Below are 12,718 nucleotides of genomic sequence, written 5' to 3'. Positions count from 1 at the left end.
GGGCTGTCAAGCTCCAAAAAAAAAAAAAAAAACAACACCATAAAAGTAACATAATAGTGGTCAGTATGACTACAGCATGCTATATCCCAAGTCTTCTGATGGCATAAAATGGCTTTATGATAGAAACAGACCAAAATGGTTGACCTACAGGCATTCCTGTAGCTTACACAGCATGCCGTTTGCAACGTCATGGGTTTGATTCCCAGTGTCCCAATGTTGGATAAAAGCATGCATCTGCCAAATGCATAAATATAAATACAAAATTTAAGAAAAAAAGAGAAAAAGTCTAAAATCTCATTTGCAATTTGAATATGTGCATGTCAAAAATATGAGATGTCTTGATGCACCATATTTGAATAGGTGCAGATATGACTGAGACTTGCATATGAGTTGTATTAAAGGTTTAGTTCACCCAAAAATTGCAATTATCCCATTACTCACCCTCAAGAAGCCATCTTAGGTGTATATGACTTTCTTCTTTCAGTCAAACACAACTGAAGTTGTATTAAAACATTTTTCTGTCTCTTCTAAGCTTTATAATGGGAGTGAATAGTAACCAAGATTTTGAAGACCAAAAAAGCGCATCCATCCATCCTTAATAAAAGTAATCCATACTGCTCCAGGGAATTAATAAAGGCCTTCTGAAGTGAAGTGATGCATTTTTGCAAGAAAAAAATATTCATATTTATAACTTTGTAGACTAGAATCGCTAGCTTCTGGTAACTTACTGTAGGTGTGAATAGATGCCTCTCGCGGTTCAAACAAATAGGGCTGAACAACAAACTCAAGCTCCTCTGACATTTCTCTTTAAAAATTCTCAATTTAGACTTTTAATTCGTCTAACTTCTAGTTCGTCAATACGTCATGGTCAGGTCAAAGTTCACTCTTCTGCTGGAATTGACCTGCTTACAGAAGCCAGTGATTCTAGTTTATAAAGTTATAAATATGAATATTTTTCTTACAAAAATGCATTGCTTCGCTTCAGAAGGCCTATGGATTGCTTTAATGATGGATGGATGTGCTTTTTGGGGATTCAATATCTCAGTTACTATTCACTACCATTATAAAGCTCGGAAGAGCCTGAATATTTTTTAATATAACTCTGATTGAGTTTGACTGAAAGAAGAAAGTCATATACAGTTTGAAGGTAAGTAAATTATGGGATTTTTTTTTTTTTTTGGGTGAACTATCCCTTTTAATACATTTATGGTGCTTTTATTGTTTTTTATTTTTTTTATTTTTCCCCATCATTTGGAGGCTTGATTCCCCATGTCACCATTTATTTTCATTTTACAAAAAAGAGAAGTGGCATTCTGCTAAACTTCTCCTTTTTTGTTTCCTGTAAGCAGTAAACAGGCTTGGAATTACTTGAAGGTGAACTATTCCTTTAAAATAGTCATTTAAAATCTCATAAAGGAAAATTTATAATGTACTGTTGCTCTGTAGGTCTTGTTTCATTTTAAAAGATCACTGCTGAAAAGATTCTTAAGTCTGAGAATGTTATTAATGCGCACTTTGAGGGAATCAAATCACTCTCTAATTTTTTTTTTCCTGTGCAAGTCAAAAGTCTGGTAAGCATTCTTTGACACAAAAACAGCACTGTTATGGAGAATTTTTTTTACTCTAATTTGCAAGAATAGAAGTGTATATGAGATTCTCATTATTATTCATGTCCCAAACTCAACAAATGTGTGCTTTGCCCTTTCCGTTCTCTCCGACATGACCCCAGCTGATATTAATCTAACCTTGCTTATATTGCATTTTATTTCACCCGTAGTCAGCACAAAGAGCTGTGGCACAATCAAACCTGACTGACAAGCCCTGCAGTCCTGTTAGATTTATTGACAGCTTTGTTTTATGCAGCCACCATTTATGCATGTCTGCAGCCTTTCCCCTTACACCCACATTTAGTTGCAGAAGGTTGCTTGAGAGAGCTGGTCTTTGTTTGTGCGTGTTTTCCTCGGGAGCTATTTGAGATGTGGGCATCGTACAGACACTGCCTGAACAGTGCGAGTTGGCATTTGAAGGTGCGAGCCAATCAGAGGCACCTGCTGCAAGAGCATTACATCACCCTGCTCAATCCTGTGCTATTCCAGGCACAACAAAAGGGGTGTGCAGCATTCTGCTCTGAGAACAGCCACCGCACAGACAAAGACGGCAAGCACCCCGACTTCGAAATGTCAGTCAAAAACAAAATCCCATCGATGGTGTACTGTACCCGCATGGAGTACGTATTCAAATGGGTTGTTTGTGTGACCGTGCATGCTATGTTGTGTTCTAGTACCCTGGTGACACAGTAATGACCTACTGACCACTATTAGTGGTAACTTTAGTGCGATTTATGATAGTTGTTGCAAAAACAATCACCTCATTCAATCACTAGCTAGTCTAGAAGAGGAAATGCAGCAATATATATATATATATATATATATATATATATATATATATATATATATATATATATAAAATCTGTGCTGTAAAAAACCCAAGAACAGTCATTTCATACAGTCATCTTGATTTTGCCATTTTGCCATTTCTGTCTAAAAACATAGTCCCAACCCTGTCCCTGCCTCTAAAGCTAACCCTACCCATAACTTATCTCTAAAATTGGAGGGAAATGAAAGGTGAATAACAATGGTGTAGAAGCCCCTAAGTTAACCATATGTCTATATACTGTGTATTTGTCAAAAATGTGTGCTGGAACTCAAAATGTCTGTCGATGTTTACTGCCTGAATACAGAATGCAAGCTCTTTAGGGGACTGAAATTGTAACACTGTAAATAATGCATTTTATCCATTGCAAGTTTTGTCATATTTCACAGGTTTAATTGCTGTTCTTCCTATGTTATCCAGTTCCTTGAGGTGGCACCAAAGTGATGACCAAATAATTTTTCAAATTACTCTTTCAGCAACTCTCGTGCATTGAGGAAACACATTAAAGGCGTGTGTACTGTCAACGCCAACTGTTTATTTGAAGCAGAAACTCCCTCGTGAAAAGCATGTGTGATTTCTGCATGTAGGTGTGTGAGAGTAATGGATCACATGAGACCTCATCAGCAAAGCTCTGCAAAGAGAAGAGATGGGCCATTTTTTACTCTTGTATGTTTTTTGCTGTTGATGCAGTTGGTGGCACACTGTCGGCAGTTTTTGGTGCTGCCCGGGGGTTATTTTCAACATAATTTCAACAAGAATGTTCCAGATTCACAACAAGCAAAAATGAGATCTGTGACATGCTGTAGATTACATAAGACAATAATTTTGACTTGGTTCTCAGTTTGTAAAAATGACCAAAATCCTGTTTAGGGTAATGCCCTTGAGAGACAATGAAAGTCTATGGTGCAAGGCATCCTGGAGGCTTTAAAAGCAGAACTAATAGTTTGCTTGTAGTTTTAAGCACTTATCTTAATTTTTCTAGTTAACAATTCTGAACACTGATTTTTCTATGCAATCAGTCCCTTTCATGTATCCTTGTGCATATCATGCAAGTTGCAGGTTTTCAGCTCTACATGGTTGAAAAATTGTATATAACTTGGCACATTTTGGGCTCAATATGATTTTTTTTTTTTTTTTATCTTTTGAAAGTTTTTGGTTTTATGTTCACCAAGGCTGTGATTGGATGGAAGGATAGGATAGGATAGGATGGATGATGGATGGATGATAGAATGGAAAGAGATGGATGGATAGAATGGAAAAGGTGGATGGATAAAATGGATGGAATGGAAAGGGATGGATGGATAGAATGGATAAGATGGAAAGGGATAATGGATGGATGATTGATAGATGGATGGAAAGAAATGGATAGATGGATGGAAAGAAATGGATGGATGGATGGATGGATGGATGGATGGATAGAATGGATAAGATGGAAAGAGATGGATGATAGAATGGAAAGAGATGGATGGATAGAATTGAAAAGGTGGATGGATAAAATGGATGGAATGGAAAGGGATGGGTGGATGGAATGATAGGATGGATAGATGGAAAGAGATGGATGATAGAATGGAAAGAGATGGATGGATAGAATGGAAAAGGTGGATGGATAAAATGGATGGAATGGAAAGGGATGGATGGATGGATGGATGGATGGAATGATAAGATGGAAAGGGATAATGGATGGATGGTTGATAGATGGATGGAAAGAGATGGATGGATGGATGGATGGATGGATGGATGGATGGATGGATGGATGGATGGATAGAATGGATAAGATGGAAAGAGATGGATGGATGATGGATGGATGGATGGATGGATGGATGGATGGATAGAATGGATAAGATGGAAAGAGATGCATGGATGGATAGAATGGAAAGAGATAGAATCGAAAAGGTGGATGGGTGGAATGGAAAGGGATGGATGGAATAAGATGGAATGGATAAGATGGAAAGGGATAATGGATGGATGATTGATAGATGGATGGAAAGAAATGGATGGATGGATGGATGGATGGATGGATAGAATGGATAAGATGGAAAGAGATGGATAGATGGATGGATAAAGGGATGGATAGAATGATAAGATGTTGATGGATGGATGGATGGATGGATGGATGGATGGATGGATGGATGGATGGATGGATGGATTGATAAGATGTTAAGGGATGGATGGATGGAATGGATAAGATGGAAAGGGACGGATAGGATGGATGGAAAGAAATGGATGGATAAAATGGGATAGATAGATAGATAGATAGATAGATTTCCTTCAACAACAGGGTATATACAGTATATTTCAGTCACAACTGAAAAAAAGTAGTTATGAAACATGCTGCAATGTGAAGTTTTGCTGTAATACAGTTGCATAATTTCACTTATTTAATCAAATTTTCTCTATTATTCAATACAGTTTTGAAAGAATGACATGTGCTTGACGTTGCTAATGTCAGACCTAACTCAATATCTGTCATCTCTTGACCATAAAAGTTGTTGAGCATGAAATTTATTCACATTTATCACGCCAAACCACATATTCAATGCTTGTTTCTGCAGCCGTATTATCCCAGAGTCTTATTAATTCAGTTTGCTAAGGAATCTTTATAATGGCCAGCCAAACGGCGGCATCACCCCCACGCAGCTCCATTACAGCTTACTGGAATGTTGTTTTCTTATTCCACACTCACACTCTGAGCATCTTTGTCTTTGTAAACCATCTCTAGATATGCGAGTTTGCTATAGACTATTATGATATTAGCTTGACATCTGTTCCTCACTGTTGTTTACACTCCTCCAGTGCTTCTTTATACTCATATTTAGGACTTCGTCACATGATCAGGATCAGTAACTGAATGGTGCCACATAATTTGTTTAACAAACTTTTAAGCACCTGTTTGAGTTGTTCATTGGCTGTTCCTCATTGGAATGAACCACAATTTGCTCTTTGACAGCTGACTTGGAGAGGTTTATGCTGGAATTTGTTTTCCCCTAATGTTTTTAGCAGTTGTGCTGTTGTGTCAGGAGAGGTTTAGGATGGCTGTTGTTAATCTGTAACTAGGCCGCTTTTTTTTTTTGGCAGGGATCTCTAGGTTCTGTAGACCTGCTTGTCTTGTAAAGGGAAGATGTGGATAACAAGGACAGTCCACAAGAGCATTAAAGGAAAACAGCCGTTTAATCCTCCTGCTTCCTAAATTAGGCGCATGTTTGTTCCTGGTAAATACAGTTGTTGTTTCTCGACATAAGTGGACTGAATTTGATTCATATTATGTCATTATCTTAAAGGGGCCATGTTATACTACTTTTTGTTAAGTTTTTCCCTGACACACACTATAGCCAAGGTGTCTTGTTCCAAAAATTGTTGATTTCTTTTTGCATAACTATTTATTTGCACTACTGTTCAAAAGTTTGCGGTTGGTAAGGTTTTTGAAAGAAGTCTCTTATGCCTACCAGTGCTGCCTTTTTTGACCAAAAATACAGTAAAAAATGGTATATTGTGAAATTTTGACAATTTAAAAGGTTTTCTATTTTGATAGTTTTTAAAAAGGTGTCGCATGATCCTTCAGAAATCATTCTAACATGCTGATTTGGCGCTCAAGGGCCAATTATGCCCATTTTAACAAGATGTAAAATAATTCTCTGATGCCCCCCGAGTGTGTAAGTGAAGTTTTACCTAAAAATACCCAAAGACACGCCGTTTTTGTCTGTCTCTTTAAATGCAAATGAGCTGCTGCTCTCATCCCCCTTTCAAGGAGAAGGTGGAGCTTCAAGAGCTCATGTTCCGGCAAAGCAGCAACAACAAAAAAGGACAATCTCATGCACTGAAAATGTCAGACTTCAAAGAGCATTCATGTTTTTAACTAGGAAACGTGTATTTGCGATTAATTCTGATAGCACATAAGGGCATCAGTGGAAACAAGCAATGGTAGCTTTAACAACATTAGCCTTACAGAGTGTCAACAAGCGCTTTCAGAAAGGCAGTTTGGAAGGGCTCGCAACATATGACACGTGATACTTTGTCTGGATATTTAGGGTGCGTTCACACTTGTAGTTTGGTTCGTTTGGTTCATTTGGTCCGGACCAAAACAGAAAAAAAACATTTAGTCCTGGTCCGATTAGCGTTCAGATTGGCAATTTTATCACCAGACCAAAAGATACCGAACCTTAAGGCATAGGGATACATTCACAATGTGATTGGTCGGATTTTATGACGTATTGCCTATTTTGAGACGGAACTTACCGAACATCCAAAACAGTGCTGTTTTCTGAGGTAAATTCACTTGTTGTGTGTGTGTAGCCTGCATGTGATGGTATTTTGGCCAGCTGGGAACTCGTGAAGAGCTTATAAAGTGTGTAAAGTAGTCAAAACAGCGGCAGGAATTCATCCGTCACACACACAAACGATCTGCTGCGTGGAGACGCGCGTCTGATGACTGATGAGCAAACTCGCGACTATCACGAGAAAAAACGACATTCGTAAGGATTCTCTCCATTTTAGGGTCTCGTCTTCCTGTTTTTGGTTCGTTACATGTCTTTGGTACGTGTTGCGTTCATATATCATACGAACCGCACCAAAGTTCATTTGGAAGAGGACCGAGACCTGCTTGTTTGGTGCGCACTAGGGTTCGGATGGCAGCGTTCACATATGTTCAAATGAACTGCACTAATCGAGCAATCGCACCAGGGTTCATTTTAATCGAACCAAACATGTCAAGTGTGAACGCACCATTAGTTTGCGCACAAAGCGTTGGTATTGAGCCATTGTGAAAATCCAGAGTTGACCCTTGGTTGTGAATCAGTCCGGCGCAAAATGATTGGCACAAACATATAAGACTTTACCGGTTTTCTTCGGGAAATTTCCTTTTGAAAATGAGGGTCTGCTAAATGGAAAAATGTAAATAAAAATGATTTCATGTGGTGTTATAAGTAGCATCATGTTATCCAGTATAAGTGGTATCATGTTATCCAGAATGTTTTATATACACTATTATTCTTTTTGTGTGTGTGTGTGTGCGTGTTGACAAAGCTATCGTGACATAACCCTTGTGATTTCAGTTACCACAGCCTGTTTGTTCACACTTTTGTCAATGTTTTTCTTCAGTCGCATGTTCACATTCCTGTGGAAGTGTGTGTTTGCTGGCTACAGATGTTATACAAGTGTTTGTGTCATGGACATGTAAAGTATGACTCACTTGGCATGGGCTTCAAACTCACATAATTTCTGCTCCGCAAACACACACTTCCTCACTTGAAGGATTGCAAGCTAATCAGAATCAAATAGATGGTGGGAATGATTGTCCCATGGGTTGCCAGACAGGTTTCTGTAAGACTGGTTATGAAGGTCTATAGAGTGTTTTTGTTTTATTGTCTGGGCTTAAGTGTAGCGGTCATACTGTCCAATAGTCCAGTAGTTTGGTGCTGCTTTTATTGTGGTATTGGGTGTGAACTGGTAAAGCATGCAATGTGGGTATGAAGTTGGCGTGCCTTAACCTGAAAGTTGTTTGCTCTCCTCTTGTTGTCCTGTGTAGTCTGAAATTTGACTGTTGGCATAGTCTGGTCCCACTTAAAGGCTATCTGACATTTAAAGTGACCAGCTACAGTTCGCCATTACAGATAGGTAAAAAAAACAAACATACATTGCTAAATCATGATTATGACATAAAAAAAGTCACATTTATCACAAAAAGTAATTATAACACAAAAATGTCAAATTTTTATGTCATAATTATTATTTAATATCTTAGAATTTCGTCTTTTTGTCATAATTGTGACTTTCTCATAATCGACACTGACAGTATCTCCTTTTGTCTTTGTCATAATTTCAACTATTTGTCTCATAATTAGTCATCTCTAAGATACTAATTATCTCATAATTATGACTTCATATCTCATAACTCCAACTTTTTATCTCATCATGACTTATTGCATAATTTTGACTATTTTTGTCATAATTATGATGTACCAAGGCATTTTTTTCCATAGAAATTTAACATAACTAGCAATGCATAACACTAGCATAACTAGATTTTGAATATCTTTTAATAATTTTTGATAATAATGAGGATGATGTTATTTTTCGGAAGCACTCCTTGACTTGAAGCAGCATAAAAACCTACTTTTTCATGGTATGATCCTAAACTTTTCCAGCCTGTCTCAGAAATTGTTGGAACTGAATGGAATAGTATGGTTGGATATTAACCATCCCAATGAGTCTTACGGAGTGTGTAGGCCCATTTATTTTTTTTGACCTGCTTTGGCTTCACACAGGATACCCAACCTCCATCACTCAGATGGAGTAACCCAAGAGTCCAGTCCGGTCGATGGGTGCGGGGTGAAACAATGATTCGCAAAATCGTACAGAAAGGAATCCCCATGCACCAGCTTCAAGCATCTACGCCAATAAGATTTGCAGTCTGGAGTACTAGCTCAGATGTGTTCAGTGAGATCTCTATGTAACAACCTTGTACAAAAACAAGTAATAAACAGACCAGAGGGAAGCGTTCCAGATTGGTTTCCCAGTGTAGGTAGATGAATCACTGGTTTTAAACATCCCCAGGCCCTCTTGAGATGAGGCACTGAAGGGGAAAGTGTGTGTTTGCAAGGTTGTGTTCTGATTACCGAAGAGGAAAACAGGAAATGATGTGTTCAAACATGTAAACATGTCAGAAGGTCTCAGTGTCCATTCAGATGAAAGCTTTACTTCTCTTTGGTTTGGTAAGTCAGTCATATGCACTGAGCAGTTGTTTTTGTTATAGGGGCAAATTATATATAACAATCTATCGTAACAATATAAAAAATGCAACAATATGTATCGTGGATAGTGACAATTTGCATTGTGTATAGTTCACCCAAAATGAAAATTACTGTAAGGAAAAAAATCATGTTTACAGAGTTTTAGTGTCAGTATTACATTAAACTACTATATATGTTGAATATAATGTATAATAATACAATGAGGGAATATTTGTGATAATGCCAAAAGTATTGTGTTATCAGTAAAAAGTGGCCTACTATATTTTAAATATATCTAGTCAGTAACAGAGTGCAAGCAATTTTGTCTAAAATAATTTTGTTGAATATTTTTATTCTGGTATTACTATTGCCCTGCACTGTAAACCCGAATAAGTTAGCAAAACTCAAAAAAAAAAAAAAATTGATGCAATCAATTGCCTCAATTTATAAGTTAAGAAATTCAGTTTACGTTTTTTATTTTGTACTCATACATTTGAATTGTTCTTGACTTGAAATGTGTGAGTACACTAATTCATGCATTTTAACTTAAAATTTTCATGTAACCTCAATGTGAGCATTTTTATTAGTGTAAACTTAACTAATTCAGAAAATGCTAACTTGCTGATTTGCTAACATGTTAACAATATGGTATAGCACTTGCTGAATGAGTACAGCAATATAAAGCATTTAACTGCTCTCAAACCAAGCCACATGAACCACTTGTCACCATGATGGTAACTCCAAAATCCCACATTAACAGAAACTCTTCTAAATTAGCATAACAAAACATGAATCACTACTAAATCTCCCACTTAACATTAATCTTTAAAAAAATAAAAAAAATAATTATATCACACTTTAGCTTATTTTAGCATGTACTCTCCCTTTCACATGCCATGGGCAAAGCATGCTGGGAAATATAAATTCCAGTCCAGTTTCAGTTAAATTAAAAGAAATAAGTTCATAAAACTCAAAACAATGAAACAGTCCAGTTTACTTAAAATATATCAGTTCTGTGAACTTGAAAGAAAAAAGTATTAATTATTTTGAGCATTAGGGTTTACAGTGTGTGCAATGGGTCAAAATTAAAAATACAAAAGCACATTAATATTACTCTTAAAACGAGCTATTTGTCTCAGTAGGTTAATTATATAAAGTAATTTTTTAAAAATCTTATAGGTCACACAAGAAAACAACAATGGATTTATGGCTGTTACTTTTTACTTAATCGTTGAATTAATCTTCTTGCTTGAGTTTTCAAGTGTCATGAGTAGCGATAGTTTTTCACACCATCTGTAAAAGAGGAAGAGGTCTTAGTTTCACAAAGTCTCATGACACTGAACCGCAGCATTATGCTTTTTCAAAAGCATGACTCAGTGTGATTTGGACATCTTATGATAAAAATAAGTATAAGGAACTGAGACAGATGTCTGCGTGTGGGTCACAGAAAGGGCTTAAATCAGTCCTCTGAGAACACTGCCGTCTGCTTCCTTTTTTTTTTTGGTCCTTTTTCTGTGACTGGCAGAAAGTAGCTCCTGTGTGTTTGTGTTTGTGTTTGTGTGTGTGTTTGCGCACATGCTTATAGAAGTCATGAGTTCACATTTTATACCAAACAAAACATGTCTGTCTTCGTTCAGAATACAGGCCTGTCCTTTTTTCTTCTTCTCTCTCTTACTTTTTTTTTCTTTTTTTTTTGGTTGGCTTTTTTTTTCACCGTAAATAATAGAAATCATTAAAAATAATCTTTTACATTTGAACACAAAAAATGGTAAAAAGTACAAAAGCTTTCACTGAAGTGAACTGGAAAAATGGCTTTTTGATTTTACGCAATTTTTTAAGTGGTTCCATTCATTTAATTTACCTTCATTTTAGACATATTTTTAGTTAAACTTAAATCAACATTTTTTTTTTTTTTTCAGTTCAAATATATTGAGAAGATTCCAATATACAGCTAGAGAAAAAATTAAGAGACCACTCCAAGTTCAGAAATCAATGTTAAGTGGTCTCTTAATTTTTTCCATAGCTGTATATCAAGTCTGTGATTTTGAGTAAATGGAAAAGACCAGTTTGTATTTGACATTCAGTTAAGTTAAAAGACTGTCTGCAACCAGCACTACACAAGCAGAAAGATACTTGTTACTGCTCTGGCATTAGCAAACGTAGCATCTTTAGCATATGTAATATCTTTGTATATGCAGCCATCCACAACCTTACCATAAGCTATACTCTCAAGCACATGGTAACCATAAAAACTTAGACATAACAGAAACTAGAAATGCAAACATAACTGAACATTTAAACATTAAAAGGTCTTTCCCTTCACTCAAAAACACATAAAATAACACTTAATTTCAACATTTACTCTCCTGATCCAGCCATATTCAAAGCATGCTGGGAACTAAAAATCCTCCACCCAGTTTCAGTTAATGCAACAAAAATAATTCATGTAATCCCTACACAAATGAATTAAGTAAACTTCAATGCTAAATATATTTAAGTGAATTTAAACACAATGAAATTAAGTTAGGACAAAATGTGTAGGAATTCTGTTGCTTTTGTTCATTTTAAAAATATTTTTTTCAGTGGTACTAATATGCACCATTTGGGTACTAAAATGTATGCTTTAGGTACAAATATGTACTTTTTAGGTATTAATATGAACCATTAATGTAGTAAATAAGTTACCAAGGTGTACGTTTCGAAAGAGTACTGCCCCAGTAATAGCTTTTGCACCTTTTTTTCCTGAGAGTGAATACTGGCCCTGTATTTACCAGAATATCAGAGACTTTCAGGGCTCTTTTGACTTGGACCAGTAAGCAACTAACTGGCAAACCATCTAGCATCATCTTAGCAACCGCATAGCAACACACTAACAACCACTTAGATCACCCTAGCAAATGCATTGCAATACTCTGGTATCATGGTTATGACGTTTACATTGCATTCTCTGAAAAAAAGGCCAAACAAAAAAAAATCTTTTTTTTTTTTTTTCATATAATCTGACTTGTACCTTTCTCCACGTTTTTGACAAAAAAAAAATTCAATATCTAATCTGTTCACAGGCAGTGCCTGCATTGAATGTGGAGCGTGCTGACCTTGTTTTTGCATGTAAGACTGTGCTTTGGGGTGGAGAGCTGAGAGCAGATAGATAGGAGCTTTTAATGCTGCCTTTTTCTCTGTGAAAGCACAAGTCTTGGAGCAACACGGGTCCCCCGAGCCTACCGCTCTCTCGTGAGATGATGAAACGTGAGGTGCAGTTTGTGTGTTTATTTTCGGCAGGCTTTCTTCTATTTAACTCAGAATCACACTGTGTTATGTCCTCGTGGAGTCTGCGGTGCGTCTGCTGACATGGATACACATGAGGATGACACACATTAACATGCACAATACACCATACACAAGTACTGACTACTGCACCTTTTATCTCGGATGATTTCCTTGTTAAATGAGACGTATTTTGCAGTTTGAGCATTTGATTCTTTTTTTTAAGGTCAGTAAAAATGTTAAAGGTATTTCACCTTAAATTTTGTGACATTTTCCATTTCTACCCTTTTTGGCTG

General features: G+C 36.6%; 1 protein-coding gene across 3 annotated transcripts in view; it reads left to right on the top strand.

The window, feature by feature from the left end:
• The window catches only part of gpr137c (G protein-coupled receptor 137c), a 37,004-nt gene that overhangs the window by 1,440 nt on the left and 22,846 nt on the right, over window positions 1–12,718 (top strand). The window lies entirely within an intron of this gene.

Source organism: Chanodichthys erythropterus, chromosome 18 (assembly GCF_024489055.1).
Source record: "Chanodichthys erythropterus isolate Z2021 chromosome 18, ASM2448905v1, whole genome shotgun sequence".
NCBI lineage: Eukaryota > Metazoa > Chordata > Actinopteri > Cypriniformes > Xenocyprididae > Chanodichthys > Chanodichthys erythropterus.
The sequence above is the reverse complement of the archived record's forward strand: the minus strand, read 5'-3'. Positions and strand labels throughout refer to the sequence as shown.